Source organism: Mirounga leonina, unplaced genomic scaffold, assembly GCF_011800145.1.
Source record: "Mirounga leonina isolate KUSES-001 unplaced genomic scaffold, KU_Mleo_1.0 Mir_127, whole genome shotgun sequence".
Lineage (NCBI taxonomy): Eukaryota > Metazoa > Chordata > Mammalia > Carnivora > Phocidae > Mirounga > Mirounga leonina.
Genome location: NW_023270316.1, coordinates 50,589,820 through 50,605,803, shown reverse-complemented (window position 1 = coordinate 50,605,803; position 15,984 = coordinate 50,589,820). Strand labels below are relative to the sequence as shown.

The 15,984-nt window shown below is 42.9% G+C and overlaps 1 long non-coding RNA gene across 2 annotated transcripts in view; it reads left to right on the top strand.

Annotated features, from left to right (window-relative positions):
• Positions 1–15,984, top strand: part of LOC118009364 — a 38,696-nt gene that overhangs the window by 10,618 nt on the left and 12,094 nt on the right. For both annotated transcript variants that reach the window (XR_004678903.1, XR_004678902.1), the window contains one exon: positions 6,042–6,184. This is a non-coding gene — a long non-coding RNA (uncharacterized LOC118009364). The remainder of the gene's footprint in view (positions 1–6,041; positions 6,185–15,984) is intronic.

Here is a 15,984-nt window from a genome sequence, read left to right as displayed (position 1 = left end):
GAAATGAAAACAATTTCGGAGCCATGCCTCCGTGGTGTCCCCAGCTGCCTAACTCAGACCTCCCAAGGGTGAGATGCAGTGCGACCTGATTCAACCCTCGTGATGTTCTCACCGGCTCACCTCTCTCAGATAAACACCCCCCTTTTAATGGTGCCCTCATTTCACAGGGCCGATTGAACTCTGCTAATATAAGGGCTGCTTCATGATGCCATTCTGAGAAGGGTGCTGAGCACCAACGTGCCCGATGCCTGCCCTCCAGAGCACATCACAGAATGAGGGAAAAGCATCTGCACCGTGGCCACGGAATGGGGAGGGATTCAATGTACTGGTAGTATCGCTGCAAAAGTTACCTATGAACTTTCACTAGAAATCATTAAGAAATGCCGCCCCCCCCTTTTTTTTTGCCCCTGGCTCCCGGCCTCCTCGACCGCTTTTAGCTGAGCAAGATCTCCATCTGTCCTCAACAACCTACCTGCTCCACCAGCCTAGGCATTTAGACTCTTCTCCACTAAGCACAGGGCTATCTTGTATTTCTTATTCCAGACAACTGGTATTAGCCATCTTTGGGCTTACTGTTGGTAGTCTTGTCACTCAGATTCAGCAACAGACATGAAGGCTCCTTTGATTATATTTCAGTTCCTTAACAACTGTTCTATTACCTCATCTGATTGCTAAAAAGCCATAGAGGTTCTTCTCTTGTTAAATGTAATTCTGTTGCAATTACTGTCAAATATTGAATTAAAAGTGGTTAGCTCATTAACAGCTCACCCCCAACAATCGATTAAAAACGTTTTTTTTTTTTTTTTTAATATGAAGATGGTTGGCATTTACTTATGAAGTCCCTTCTCCTCTTGGAATCTAATTATAGTGGCTAGGAATGCTCATTTTTCACTTGGTCTCTGAATTCCTGGGGTATGGGGGCTATGCCGTAGGAACAGAGAGGTGTGGCCAGGAACCACCTCTGAGGAGAGGCCCGGTCTGGCGGTGAGCCAGCTGAAGGTGTGGGGTGCACAATCAAAGGCAGGGCTGTCTCCAGCCTCCGAGGGGTTCATCAGGATGTGAGAGGGTGGGCTTCCTGATGTGGTGGGCAGAGCTGAGGTCTGGGGAACACAGGAACGGGTGATACTTGAAAATACAAGGCAGGGGGACAGTGGCACTTAGCAGTGGATAAGCAGAGAGCAGGGCAGTAGCCTCTGGGCTGACTTCAGGTGGAAAATGGCCAGATTACAGCAGGACCCCGCCTTGGAAGGAGAAGGCATGGTAAACTAGGCAGGTAACTTGGAAAGTAATCATAAATAGCAGTAAAAATATGCTCTATTTCTCCTAATCCATTTTCACCATAGCATCTGGAGTGAATCTTTTAAAAATGCAAAGCACATCACACCACTGTGCCACCTAAACTTTTCAGCGGCTTCCTAAAGCAGTGTTCTTAATCTCAGAACGTGCAAAGGCATTGTCCAGGGATTTTGTTAAAATGCGGATTCTGGTTGGGTGGTCTGGGGTGGCGCCTGAATTTCTGCATTTCCGACGAGCGCCAGGTGATGCCAGGACCACACTTGGAGGAACAAGAACTCGAAGCACAATCAAAATTGTCCCACCCCCCTTCACCCTGTTCTCTCCCTTGGATGTCCACGTTCCAGCTGCTCTCCTGTCTTTGCCGCCTCGTAGGTCTTGTGGTTTCTGTTCCCTGTGCTTGGACTGCCCACGTCCGGCTCTTCTGGCTTCTCCTTGTCTGGCTGCAGCTTAAATATCCCCTCCTCACAGTGGCTCCCCCGACCACCCTCCTTCCTGCTTATTCTCTATCAGAGTCACTGTTTCTTCCGTCATTGCTAGGCCTTACTCAATATATAACCATTTATTTATTTGCTCCATTACTGTATGTGTCCCCAGTTAGGTGTAAACTCCCAGGGAGACACGACCCATTATTGATATGTTTTCCACTGTATCATTTATTAAGTTCAACCTATGTGCTAGACACTACGCTACCTGATTTACGTTTATCTCATTTATTGCCAGCATCATCAGTTCTGTAAGTTAGGTCTTTTTAATCGCTAGTTTTCAGACAAAATAATTGACACCCCTTAAAAGTAGCAAACAGAGACTTCAAACATTTGAGCCTCATGGAGATCCGGAGAAAGGGTTATAGCTTGTGCTGCTTCTGACTCTCTTCCTGCCTTTCACCTGTGGGTGGAGGTACGTAGATGGTATGACCTCTCCCATCTCCACGTGGTCCCCGTGGGTGCGCTGCTTAGGAGGGGACAGCAATTCCATTCTTGATCCTTCCTTGCATAGCCGAGCTAATCCGATGCCAAAGACATCTGCTAAATACTGCAGCAGAGCAAAAAGAAATTCAATAAGGCAAGTAACTAGACTTTATCAACATTACCTACTACCGCCGACTGCTGTGTATTGTGCTCCCGCCCCAGGCCACCTGCTTAAAAGGTAAAATCAGTCAAAATGACTTGGGAGAGATTTCTGTTCCCAGGGCAAAGGTGTAGCTTACCTTGGATGGGCATGTGTGCCTCTGAACCACCTCTACCATCAGTAACCAGGGGCAGGAATGCTCTGGCAGTTCCTGTTTTCTCCTTTCTGTAAATAGAAATTCCAGGAGGAGAGCATCTTGACAGTATTTGGCACCTGGGGTCCATATATAGCTTTTCCGTGCAAGACAGAGCATTTGTAGGCGTTGCTTTACTGGGGAGGACATTTCAGGGTTGAGAATTTGAGTATTCTGTCTTTGGTGCTCTGGATGACCTTGAAAGGGGGCAGATGAGGTCTCTTACATAATTTTGTGTACAAGTAAACATTTCGTTTCCTATGGTGGAGGGAAGAAAAGAGGAGTGGGAGATTTGGGGCTCTGATTCTAAAGCCCTTTCAAAGACCGCCTTAGCTGCTGACCCTCCTCGAAGGCAGGAGTGCACAGGGGCCTTCTGTGTGCTTGTTATTTTTGATGGATTGCAGTCTAGCTGCAGGGCAGGAAGCTCAAACCCCTGGGGTCGCATCACTGTAGCTGGCAAAGAAGTGGAGGCTTGAAACGGCTTGGCTTGTTGTAGCCAGACCAATGAGAGTTTCTGGTACTGTCTTCAGGATCCCCTACTCTTCCTTCTTCACGCACACCCCAGATGTAAAGAATCACGCCAAATTGCACTCCTCTCCCACACCCTTCCCCACATACCCTCACGCTGAAGATGAAAATTGGTCTCTAATTGTTGGATACAAGCTTGACTAGCTTTGAATTAACAGCTAAAGCTGTATTCATTAATCTGAGCAGGGAAGAGCAGGCAGACTGTCACAACACGGCTCAGTTCAGTAGTCATGCAGAGCAGGTGAGGGAATGGGAGGCTCTCTGGAAGTGCGGCAGCGATCCCCATCAGCCCCATCAAGCAGTGATGAAGAGGGGAAGGCGGCCAGCCACAGGACCGCCAGGAGATGGATGGCATACCTCAAAGTCCACTGTCGCAGGGGCATCCCAGCAATGATCGATGGTTATCTACAGCAATTAAACTTCAGAGCTTTTAAATGTCACTCTAGAATGGAATGCCATCTCATAAAGGTGTTGTTTAACATTTATCAAACATGGGGACCGGGTGGGGGTGGGGGGCCGTGGAGTAATTCTTTGGGGAAATGTTAGAGCTTTTGAAGTGAGACAACCATGAGAATGAAATTTGATACTGTTCTAATGTGTTGTCTTCAATATTGAAATAAACTGGAATAGAACCTCTTTGGACACTGTGAGATGGTTTATAATGTTGGGATTTAGTGGGGGTGTGGTGGGAAGAATATACGAGAAAGGGTCAGGAGAAGCAGTTGTCACCTGTTGCTTTTTCACTTGTGACGATGTGTCTTGGATAAATGACAACTCACCTGTGTAAATGGGGGAGGTTCACCACCCCCAATGTGTTAGAATCACCTAAGGAGCTTTTAAAACATATCAGTGATTGGGACTTACCTGATCCGTTAGTTTAGGGTAGGATGGATTACATATGTATTTGTAAAATCTCCCCAGGTGATTAATAGGTACAGTCAAGCTTGAAAACCACTGTATTAGATAACCTTAAGTTTTTTCAGCCCTACATTTCCATGATTTTTCTGTCTTATGGGGATATTCTCAAAGTAGATGGCACTTGCTAATTAAAAAAAAAACAACTTTCCATTGGAACAACATACAGTGTTAAAGGACAATGAGATGGTGGTTAATGTTTTTTCTGTCACCAATTTGTATTTATTCATTCATTTAATCATAGATTGAATAACTCTCGGCAATTATCAAATTCAAGGTTGGAAATACGAGGGTGCTTGCACATCGAGCAGTGGGCAGAATGAGGAGGTGTGAGGTGTGTTGTATGGATACCAGCCTCTATCAAAGGCAGTTGGAGCAGAATTCTCAGAATATCAGAAAATTACCAAAAAAGTTATTGACACTCCATCCTCCATTTTGGCCTTCTTGTCTGTTTATTTCTCTCTTCTGTTTCTAGCTCGATGGTGGCATGATATGACTGAGATATTACCAGATGCTTTTAAATGTCTTTCATGTTTCCTTGCTCCTTCTTCCCTTCCAGCATTCAAGCAGTTAGCTGGCTTTGTAGTTCTCACCTCAGGGGAAGGATGGGGGTGAGAAAAGTCATATGCAGGGATGTACGTTCCCCAAAAGGGCCCTTTTAGAAGATTGTTCTAATAGAGGCTATGCCCTCCAGAATATGGATTCCTCAAGGTAGAATGATGAGGAAGGAAGGGGAAGGGAGAACAGAGACCTCAGTGTGCCCAGGAGATGGGGAGTGGCCTGGCTTTGTTTGTAGGGAGCACTGTGGAGGCAGAACCACGTAAGTAGAGGGTGTGAGACCTAAGGGCAAAACACTTATGTCCACTTTGTCAGGGAAAAGCCCAGTGAGGGGAAGGCTAACTTCTGGGGTCCGTCTGAGAGCACATGCCCCAGACAGCTCATCAGATATTCCCCCGTCCACAGGCAACAGAAAGAAATCAGCAGAGCTGAGGGGGCCACTGGGACAGGGTCATCGCTGTGGCATAGCTGACAGCAGAGCACCAAGATGGACGATAGGTAGCTATTGGTGCTTGCAAAGATGAGTGACATGAGGCCAGACAGCCCACCCCTTTGCCTTGAAACCATGTGACTCCAAAGAGCAAACGGAACTGGAATGATGTGGTAGGATAGGGTACTCGAATATAAATTAAATTGCCTTTAAAAATCTTCGGAGATGTAAACCTTTATAGTATGTCCTTTTGATAGAAGTAAGGGATAAAAATGAATCATGTAGTAGAGTTTGACAAAGACACATAGCCATGTGTGATTGGCACGACAGTCAAGATTCCGTGGAATTGGGCGCCTGGGTGGCTCAGTTGGTTAAGCGACTGCCTTCAGCTCAGGTCATGATCCTGGAGTCCCGGGATCGAGTCCCACATCGGGCTCCCTGCTCAGCAGGGAGTCTGCTTCTCCCTCTGCCCTCCTCCCTCTCATGCTCTCTGTATCTCATTCTCTCTGTCTCAAATAAATAAATAAAATCTTTAAAAAAAAAATTCCGTGGAATATTAAAATGGATTCCCATCCAGACTAAGGCCCCCCCCCCCGCTCTGCTCAGAGAATTCTGTTGCTTTAAATGAAAGGCGAACAGGTAGAGAAGCAGATCTGTAAGAGATAATTCCATTTGCAAAAGAAGAAGTCTAATCTATTTTCATGCCAAAGTGTAAAGGACTCTTCACTTTATTCATCACTTCATTAATCTCATTTCAAAAGGGAGGGCCAGGGCTGAAAACAGAAGTTATTCACATTTCAAACAAGCTCCTTAGGCATAATGAGTGAGCAAAGCATTCAACTGTTAGACTTTGTTGCTTTCCTACCAGCTGGAGACAAGTACTAGGAAGGTCATGCTATTTAATCTTACATACAGAGAGATGCATATAGTTGGGGTTGGAGAAGAAATTATTTTGAAAAATGGCAAATTAGAGATCTGTGACGCACTGAGGAGCAGGGCAGAGTTTGGAAGAACAGGAATAGTTCAGTGGTATCTTTTCCCATCTTGTTTTAGTCTCAGAATGACCGAATGAAAAATACCATGGTAAGCCGTGAGAAATAGCGAAAGTCGTATATCCCAAACACCATTCTGCAGCGAAACGGAGGGGTTTGGAACGACTGGAAATACTTCCACCCCAGGAATTTCCAGGACATCTGGTAAGTCAACAACATTATCACAAACATTATGGCCAACAATGTGAGTTCTTGCAACAATGTATTCATTTTCCAAATGTTCCAGCTGAGAAAGCCACACAGAACATTCCCACCATCTAGCAGATGGCTAATGGGGAAGCCAATATTTTCTGTGGAAAGCAAAGTTTCTTCTTCTGACATTAGACAATTTCAGCAGAGAGAACAAATAAGCATTTGTTTTTGTATTCTATGCTCTTGCACTCATAAAGAGAATGCATTATAGACCATTAATTTTAAAAGTGCATAAGAAAATGAGTTTTTCTTTGAGATTACAGAACTAAGACACTTTTCAGTCCAGAAATGTCTGGTGGTGGGGACAAGGGCTACTGCTTCCGCATCTAGCCGGAGAGGCAGGGGTTAGGGAAAACCTTAAACATTATTTATTATTATTGCTGATTGGTGGGCAAAACAAAACAAAACAAAACAAAAAACCTTAAACTGTGTGGGTGGAAATGAATTTGCGCCTACCTACATCAGATTTACAAGTGACTTGTAGGATGTGGAGATTATGAATGAGATTTTACTTTCATAGAAAATGAAATGAAATGAGCAAGGCATGGTTGCCAAGTTTGTTTTAGGAAAGAATGGGAGCAGGTGGTAAACAAAAGATAAAATGTGTTATTTGAATGACACTGAATTACTATGTCTAGTTTCACAGACCTTATTTACTGTGCCAGGAAAGTGGGTCGATTTGCCTTTAAATGTTTTACCTTCACATTATTATCAAGCATTCAAGTAAATGTATATGTAACACATATAACAGGTACTGTAAAGAGTGGGAGCTTGTTATAAATAGTTTCACTTGTTTGTTTTTGTTTTGTTTTCTGAGCTGTTTGGAGGACTAAAATGAATTTCTACTTTTCCAATTTTGAGTGCTTTATGTCCCTTCTGTCTGACTAGAACCCTACTATTTTTAAATTAATTTTGATCCTGCCATGCAAAAATACTGGCATATCAAATTACACCTATTTTTATAATAGGCTCATTAACTCTTTCAATAAAGATAAAAGTTACTATATGCCTACCCTGCAGGAGGAAATATGCTCTGCTCTGCTGGAGCTACAAGAAACTTACATAGAATCTAATGGTGCAAAGACAGGCTAACTTTCAGCACCTTATCAATCATATCTGCCTCCTTCCTCTAAAGACATGCGTGTCTTAGCTGAAACACTCCTTTGGTGGTTTTTAAGAGTCTGGCTTTCTAAAGCTCATACAAACTGGAGTCTAAGATGTTGTCCAGGGTTGACTAAAAGATGAAGATGTGGTCTTCCCGGAGTAGTTTGGTTCAAGAAGCAAGAGAGCCAAAACCTTGTAAACAGCTCCTTACTCAGTGTGGTAGGTGAATAACGTCTCCCCTGCCCCCCCCTTTTGTCAAAGGTGCCCATGCTCCAATCCCCATAACCTATGAGTGTGGCATGGCAAAAGGACTTTGCTGATGTGACCAAGTTAAGGATCTTGAGATGCCAAGATGATCCTAGGTCATCTGGGTGAGCTTAATGCAATCACAAGGACCCTTAGCAAAGGAAAACATAAGGGTCAGAATCAGCAAAGCTGTGACAATGGAAGCAGAGATTGGAGTGATGTGCTCTGTAGATGAAAGAAGGGGCCGCGAACCAAGGAGGGTAGGCGGGCAGCCTCCAGAAGCTAGAAAAAGCAAGGACACAGATTATTGCGGGGAATTTCCAGGAAGGAACACAGCAGCCCTGTTTGATATTAAACTTGATTTAGCCCAGGGTGACCTGTGTTCTGTTTCTCACAACAAAACTGTGCAATAATAAGTTTGCATTGTTATAACTGACTAAGTTTGTGATCATTTGTTACAGCAGCAATAGGAAACTGAAACGGCCAGAAATTCATAAATAATTGCTGTAAATTTTTTTTTTTTTTGAAGGAAGGAAGGAAGATGTAAGCCTAAGTATAAAGAATCTATGGCATAGCAAGGATTGGTCATCTTCCTTCACTCTGGCAGAGTCCTACCTGCACAGACTGGCATCAGCTTTTATACACGAAGTAAGGGGCAAGGGGAAAAATGTGTAAAGATGCTTCTCCTCGCGCTCTCAGCTGCCACCTTACCTTTCGCTCTGATTGATATCCCTTCTAAATAAATCGGTAGCCTACAGGAAATAGCCACGTACGGTCTCCTCTTGACAAGTTGTGGACACCCCTGAAATGATGCAAAAATAATCCTGGCAAAGGCTCAGTTGAGCAGTAATGGGTCCTCACTTCTGATTTTAACATGACCTGTTTCTATGTCAAAAATACTATCCTGGAGGACTGGAGGTGATGATGACTTGGACCAGATCATCCTGAAGTTCTTTGATTTCTTTGAGCTCGATAATGTTTGTTTTTTTACAGAAATTTAAGATGTTGCTCCCTGTTATTGGATAGCTTGGTGGACAGATATCAGAGAAAACAGAAACTAGGAAAAACAAAAACACTTAACTTGTAAAGGGAACGAATCCTCAGAAAACACATAATCCCCTAGCCCTAGATATTTTCCGTGCCTTATGCGTGCGTACATCTGTGTAATAAGCAGGAATAAGAACCGTAGTCCTGGATCTGGGTCCTGTTTGTACCAGGATTGAATGTTGGTCCCACCTCTGATGCATATTTTTTTTTTTATTATGTTCATTTAGTCAGCATACAGTACAACATTAACTTTTGATGTAGTGTTCAATGATTCATTAGTTGCGTATAACACCCAGTGCTCATCACAACACGTACCCTCCTTAATACCCACCACCCTGTTACCTCACCCTCCACTCCCTTTCCTTCTGTGACCCTCAGTTTGTTTCCTGGGGTCCATAGTCTCTCATGGTTCGTCTCCCTCTCTGATTTCTCCCCCTTCAGTTTTCCCTCCCTTGCCCTATGGTCCTCCATGCTATTGCTTATATTCTACATATGAGTGAAACCATGTAATTATTGTCTTTCTTTGCTTAACTTACATCACTTAGCATAATCCCTTCCAGTTCTGTCCATGTCGATGCAAATGGTGGGTATTCATCCTTTCTGATGGCTGAGTAATATTCCATTGTATATATGAAACACATCTTTATCCATTCATCTGTTGAAGGGCATCTCGGCTCCTTCCACAGTTTGGCTATTGTGGACATTGCTGCTATGAATATTGGGGTGCATGTGCCCCTTCTTTTCACTACATCTGTATCTTTGGGATAAATAGCTAGTAGTGCAATTGCTGAGTTGTAGGGTAGCTCTACTTTTAACCTCTTGAGGAATCCCCATACTGTTTTCAGAGTGGCTGTACCAACTTGCATTCCCACCAACAGTGTAAGAGGATTCCCCTTCCTCCGCATCCTCGCCAACATTTGTTGTTTCCTTTTTTGTTAATTTTTGCCATTCCAACTGGTGTAAGGTGGTATCTTATTGTGGTTTTGATTTGTATTTCCCTGATGGCTAGTGATGTTGAGCATTTTTTCATGTGTCTGTTAGTCATTTGTATGTCTTCTTTGGAGACGTGTCTGTTCATGTCTTCTGCCCATTTTTTCACTGGGTTATTTGTTGAGGGTTGAGTTTGAGAAGTTCTTTATAGATCTTGGATATCAGCCCTTTATCTGTAATGTCATTTGCAGATATCTGCTCCCATTCTGTGGGTTGCCTCTTAGTTTTGTTGACTGTTTCCTTTGCTGTGCAGAAGCTTTTTATCTTGATGAAGTCCCAAAAGTTCATTTTTGCTTTTGTTTCCCTTGCCTTTGGAGATGTGTCTTGAAAGAAGTTGCTGTGGCCACCTATGTTCTCCTCTAGGAAAGGTTACTACCTATGTTCTCCTCTAGGATTTTGATGGATTCCTGTCTCACATAGAGGTCTTTCATCCATTTTGAGTTTATCTTTGTGTATGGTGTAAGGGAATGGTCCAGTTTCATTCTTCTATATGTAGCTGTCCAATTTTCTCAGCCCCACTTATTGAAGAGACTGTCTTTTTTCCATTGGATAGTTTTTCCTGATTTGTCAAAGATTAGTTGGCCATAGAGTTGAGAGTCCATTTCTGGAGTCTCTCTTCTGTTCCATTGGTCTATGTGTCTGTTTTTGTGCCAATACCATGCTGTCTTGGTGATCACAGCTTTGTAATATAGCTTGAAGTCAGGCAATGTGATGCCCCCAGGTTTGTTTTTTTTTTTCACCATTCCCTTGGCGATTCGTGGTCTTTTCTGGTTCCATACAAATTTTAGGATTATTTGTTCCAGCTCCTTGAAAAATGCCAATGGTATTTTAATAGGGATGGCATTGAAAGTGTAGGTTGCTCTGGGCAGGATAGACATTTTAACAATGATTATTCTTCGGATCCATGAGCATGGAATGTTTTTCCATCTTTTTGTGTCTTCCTCAATTTCTTTCATAAGTGTTCTGTAGTTTCTAGAGTATAGATCCCTTACCTCTTCGGTTAGGTTTATTCCTAGGTACCTTATGGTTTTTGTTGCTGTTGTAAATGGAATCGATTCCTTAATTTCTCTTTCTACAGTTACATTGTTAGTGTATAGAAAAGCAACTGATGTCTGTGCATTGATTTTGTATCCTGCCACATTACTGAATTGCTGAATGAGTTCTAGTAATTTGGGGGTGGAGTCTTTTGGGTTTTCCACATAAAGTATCATGTCATCTGTGAAGAGAGTTTCTCTTCATAGTCAAACTCTGATGAACTTTTATTTTGTAGGATAAGATGTCTATAGATGTTTTTTTTTCTTAGTGTAAGCTTCTGAAATCACTTCTGCATGATGCCAGAGGAGCCCACCATGTTCCCCTGGATTCTTCCCATAGATCTTGGTCATCTTAATAATTATTGCTCTCATCAAATTGTATTATTGTTTTTTATCTCTTTTCTGCCCAACAGACCATGAGCTCCTTGGGATGTGGCATGGAGTCTCACCCACCTTTCTGTTTCTGGTACCTGGTGTGGTGCCTTGCCTGAGTGAGCACTTCATACATGTTGCTTTTCATTGTTGAAAGGGGAAAAAAATCCCTTTCTCCCTCTGGAATCATTCAGCTTTGTCAACAATCTTGATGACAGGCTTGAATCCTAAAGCCATACAGGATTCCCCTCTTTACATTTCCATTCACTGAAATATTCATTGTATGGTTCATGCACTCATTCTCCACGGTTGTACCTCCCTTTGCATTGCTAAGATTTTCACTAAAATCGGATTCTTAGCTCCTCATGCCTGAGTGATTGCAGGCAGAGCATTCCAACTGCTCATAATATCTGTGACAGAAGAAACTCTTCATATCATGTCCTTGGGTTAGAGTGGTTATTTCCAAGTACAAGTCCATGGACCAGTTACAGAATAGCTGGGCCATAATTACTCAGGAAATTTATGGCAAAGCGGGCATCATCCCTGGAGGTTCTAAATGAACATAGAATTTCCTTGCTTTTAAGAGCTTTCCAAGTATTGGGTTGACTTGTGTACCCCTAAATTCATGTAACGGTGTCCTAATCTCCAGAAGCTTAGAATATGACCATATTTGGAAACAGGGTCCTTGCTGATGTAATAGTTGAAATTAGATAAGGCCATACTGGAATGGGATGTGCCCCAATCCAGTTTCCTGGTGTCCTTATAAAAAGGGGAGATTTGGCCTGCACACAGGGAGAACAACATATGAAGATAAAGGCAGAGATTGGGGTGATGCTTCTGCAAGTCAAGGAAGGCCAGAGATTGCCAGCAAACCAGCAGAAGCTGGGGAGGCTGTGGCACAGATTTTCCTCACAGACCTCACAAAAGGAACCAGTCCTGCTGATAAGTTAATTGCGATGTCTAGGCTGCAGAACTGTGAGACAATAAGTTTGGGTTAGGTCATCTAGTGTGTGGCACTTGGTTACAGCAGCCCTAAGAAAATAATACACCAGATCATTCTTGTATATGGGCATAGTTTTTGAACTGGACTCTTATCCCTCCCCTGTATTAAAACTGGTAATAGCTTAAACAGTGATTATAAGGATTAAATGAATTAACATTTGTAAAAATGCCTAAAGCAAGACTTGGCACATAGTAAGTACCTATATGCATATTAAACTTCCAGAAAACCTTCTCACCGAGAGCACTGATATTACTGCATGTGTGCACTAGGAGATGATTTTAGATGGCATGAATATGAAAACAGATTCTTAATGATAATGAAACTGGCATGTCAATTCCATAATTTCTCAAATTTAGGTTGAGGCCAAGATCAGTAGGTCAGTAGTAATCCATCTTGGGAAGACACTGCATCTTCGAGATCTATGCATGCTCATGAATCTTCAAACCCTAAGTCACTGGAGCTTCTGGGGTATATTGTTTGGATAAAGGAGGGAGTCCCTGTGATGTGGGTCACCAGGATGGAGTCTTGTTAACCGGGTCTCCATAGGTGTGAGGGCCTTTTCAGGAAAAACATGGCACCTGCTTTTGTTTATCAACACACAACACAGGGAAGACCCAACCCAACCGAATGCAATTGACATACAAAGGCCAACGGAATTAATGAGAACAGATACCAACAAGGAATGTTACTATCTTCCATGCATCCTTTTTTTTTTTTTTTTTTTAAAGATTATTTATTTATTTGAGAGAGAGAGAATGAGAGAGAGAGCACATGAGTGGGGGAGGGTCAGAGGGAGAAGCAGACTCCCTGCCGAGCAGGGAGCCGGATGCGGGACTCGATCCAGGGACTCCAGGATCATGACCTGAGCTGAAGGCAGTCGCCCAACCAACTGAGCCACCCAGGCACCCTTCCATGCATCCTTTTAAATGGTTTGTCTGTATTCTTTCATTTCATTCTCATGACAACCCATGAAGTTGGTAGTAAATTATCCCTATTTTTACCAAGGAAAGAACTGAGGCTCAGAGGAAGGAGGGAACATGCTGTAGAATACACAGGTGGAGAGTGGCAAAGCTGGGATGGAAGCCCAGCCATTGTAACACAGTGCCTACCCTCCTAGCCTTCATGTTTTACTGCCTTTTAAAAAATGTGTGTTTGGGGTGCCTGGGTGGCTCGGTTGGTTAAGTGTCTGCCTTCGGCTCAAGTCATGATCCCGGGGTCCTGGGATCAAGCCCCAAGTCAGGCTCCCTGATCAGTGGGGAGTCTACTTCTCCCTCTGCCTGACACTCCCCCTTCTTGTGCTCTCTCTCTCTAATAAATAAATAAAAATTTTTTTAAAAAAGATAGCATATGCACATATGTATACAATTAAAAGAATATCTGCAAAGCAGGTATTTGTATAAGCAATGGCCCCATCAACAAACAGAACATTGCCAGTGTTCTAGAAGCTTCTCTGGCAGCCTTCTGTGACCATGTTGTCTTTTGATAACACCTCGTTACCTAGAGGTAACACTTTCTGATCGTTGTGATGACCGTTTTCTTGCTCTTTTATAATTTATCAAGGCTTTTAACCCTATGCTGTTATTCTACTTGTCTTGCTCTTTTGTAATTTTATCATCAATGCTTATAATCCTATACTACCTTTTTTTTTTTTTAACTTAGCATTCAAAGCCTTCCACATAGAGGTTCTGTTCTCATTTCCTATTGTTTTCCTACTTGAACCCTCTCCTTTATCTTGTGATGAATTTATATGCCCCCTAATATATTATATACATTGCTTCCTCCTTTACACTTGTTGTAGCAGATCCCTTCCTCCAAGCCTCCTGTCCCCAAATTCACCCTTTTCTTATGGCCCAGCTGCCTAGGGGACCCCTTCTGTTGGTTTTATTCCAAAGGGATTCCTCTCCCCTGAACTGCTCTGGTCCTTGTATCTACTCCACCCGTTTTATACTTTCCTTACAGTGCTGTGTGATGCTGTGCTCTATTAATATAAAGCCTTCACGTGTTTGTCACTATCACTAATGTTTATTCATCGTTAATTTATTCATCCAGAACTTCTCTATTAAGGATACAGTGTGGCAGACATAGGGCCTGTATACGCAGCAGAAAATAAGATGTACCAAGTTCCTGCCCTCATGGAGCTTACTTCCTGGAGTGGAAAGGCAAATAAAAAACCAGTAAACAAGTAAATAAGATAATTTTAGTAAGAGATCATTGTGAGAAGCCTGAAGGAAATGAAACAGGGGTGGGGGTGGTGGGGACAGGGGGATCCTTGGAGCTGAGATGTTTTCTATCATCTGGGTAGTAAGCATCAAGTCAGAGAGCCAACTCAAAGGCGCTGAGGCAGAAACAAGCCTGGCCTGGAGGAGATGAGGAGTGAGCAGGAGGACAAGAAGGGTTAGAAGTGATCATGGGTAAGTCATGTGGAGTCATTTAGTTTTGAATGGTAAGTAGTAATTGTAACTGATAACTAGTTTTAAATTTTTCTAGATTCAATAGGATAGCACTGCACAGTTTAAAGAATGGAAGGGAGATACTTGTCCTTACTTATGCGCCCTTACTTCATATTGTCTTTTTGCTTTTTATATACATGTTTTTTTCCCTCTAACTAGAGCATTCAGTCTTTGTAGTTCCTTGGAAATTGTTACCGTCGATACTGCTAGTCATGTTACAAAGCCCGTGTGGATGCCCTTTCAGGGCTGTAATTATCCTAACACTTTCAGTTTTTAGCAATGTCAAACTTTTCGGAGAGTGCTGAGTATATTCAAAAACCCATCAACTCCATAAAGTTTCAATTGGACAACTGAAGTACCTTTGTGTGGTGATTACACTGTCAAGGAACATGACCCACTGTGCGGGCAACTCAAGAAGTGCCAGAATAGTTGTGAGTTGTTCAAGACCTAACGTGTGCCCTTTTATGATGAGGGCTGACTTGATGAGACTGCATTCCAACTGACCTTTTGCGCATTTCTCAAAGCAAGATGTACAGAGCGAGGGAGAAGAACTCTGCTTTCCGATAAACCTGGCAGACGTAGCCGTTGCCTTTCTACTTAAATTTCCCAGGGACTCTGTGCATTTCATCTCCATACGGCATGGGCCGTGCTTCTGAGAATTTTAAACAAGCAGGGCGACTGTCACGAAGTGAAAACGAACCCTCACCAAATTTTTTTTTTTTTTAAAGATTTTATTTATTTATTTGACACACAGAGAGAAAGCACAAGTAGGCAGAAGCAGGCTCTCCACTGAGCAGGGAGCCCGATGCGAGACTCGATCCCGGGACTCCAGGATCATGACCTGAGCCGAAGGCAGTCGCTTAACCAACTGAGCCACCCAGGCGCCCAACCCTCACCAAATTTATCCACTTATACAAAACTGAGACGTGAATGCATAAGGGGGGGGGGATCCGTTAATAATAAAGAGCTGAGAGCACGTGTCTGGCACTGGACATTGCACGTGATTGATACTTGGATCACTCTTTACTATTTAAAGAAGCAAAATGCACTTCAGAATTGGAAAGAAGGATCTGTAATTCTGTGAAATAAGATAGGCCAGGAGCAAGGCATATGGCTGTTAGCCTCAGGCAGGTTTCTCAGGACTCAGAGGAGAGGCTCCTTTGCTAGCAAGTTGAGATTAGTTATTAGACAGTGGCCCCAAGGCACGGCTGCCCTGGAGGGAAGCACTGATGTTCTGATCACACTCCATTACTCCTCAGTGTTGCTAATGAGCCAAATTTCCAAAAGGGATTGCTCCCTTTAAATACAAGTAATTTTATACTCAGCAAAATGACCTAAAATTGTACTTACAAATGGATCATATTTAAATGGCTCAACTGTCCAAGTAGCTGGTCACTTGATCCTCATATTAGAGATGTAATGACTCCTTACTCCAAGGATAGCCTGAAAAACGTGGGTCAGAGATGCTTTAAAACAACTATACTTAAAAATGTTCCCCAGAGATGT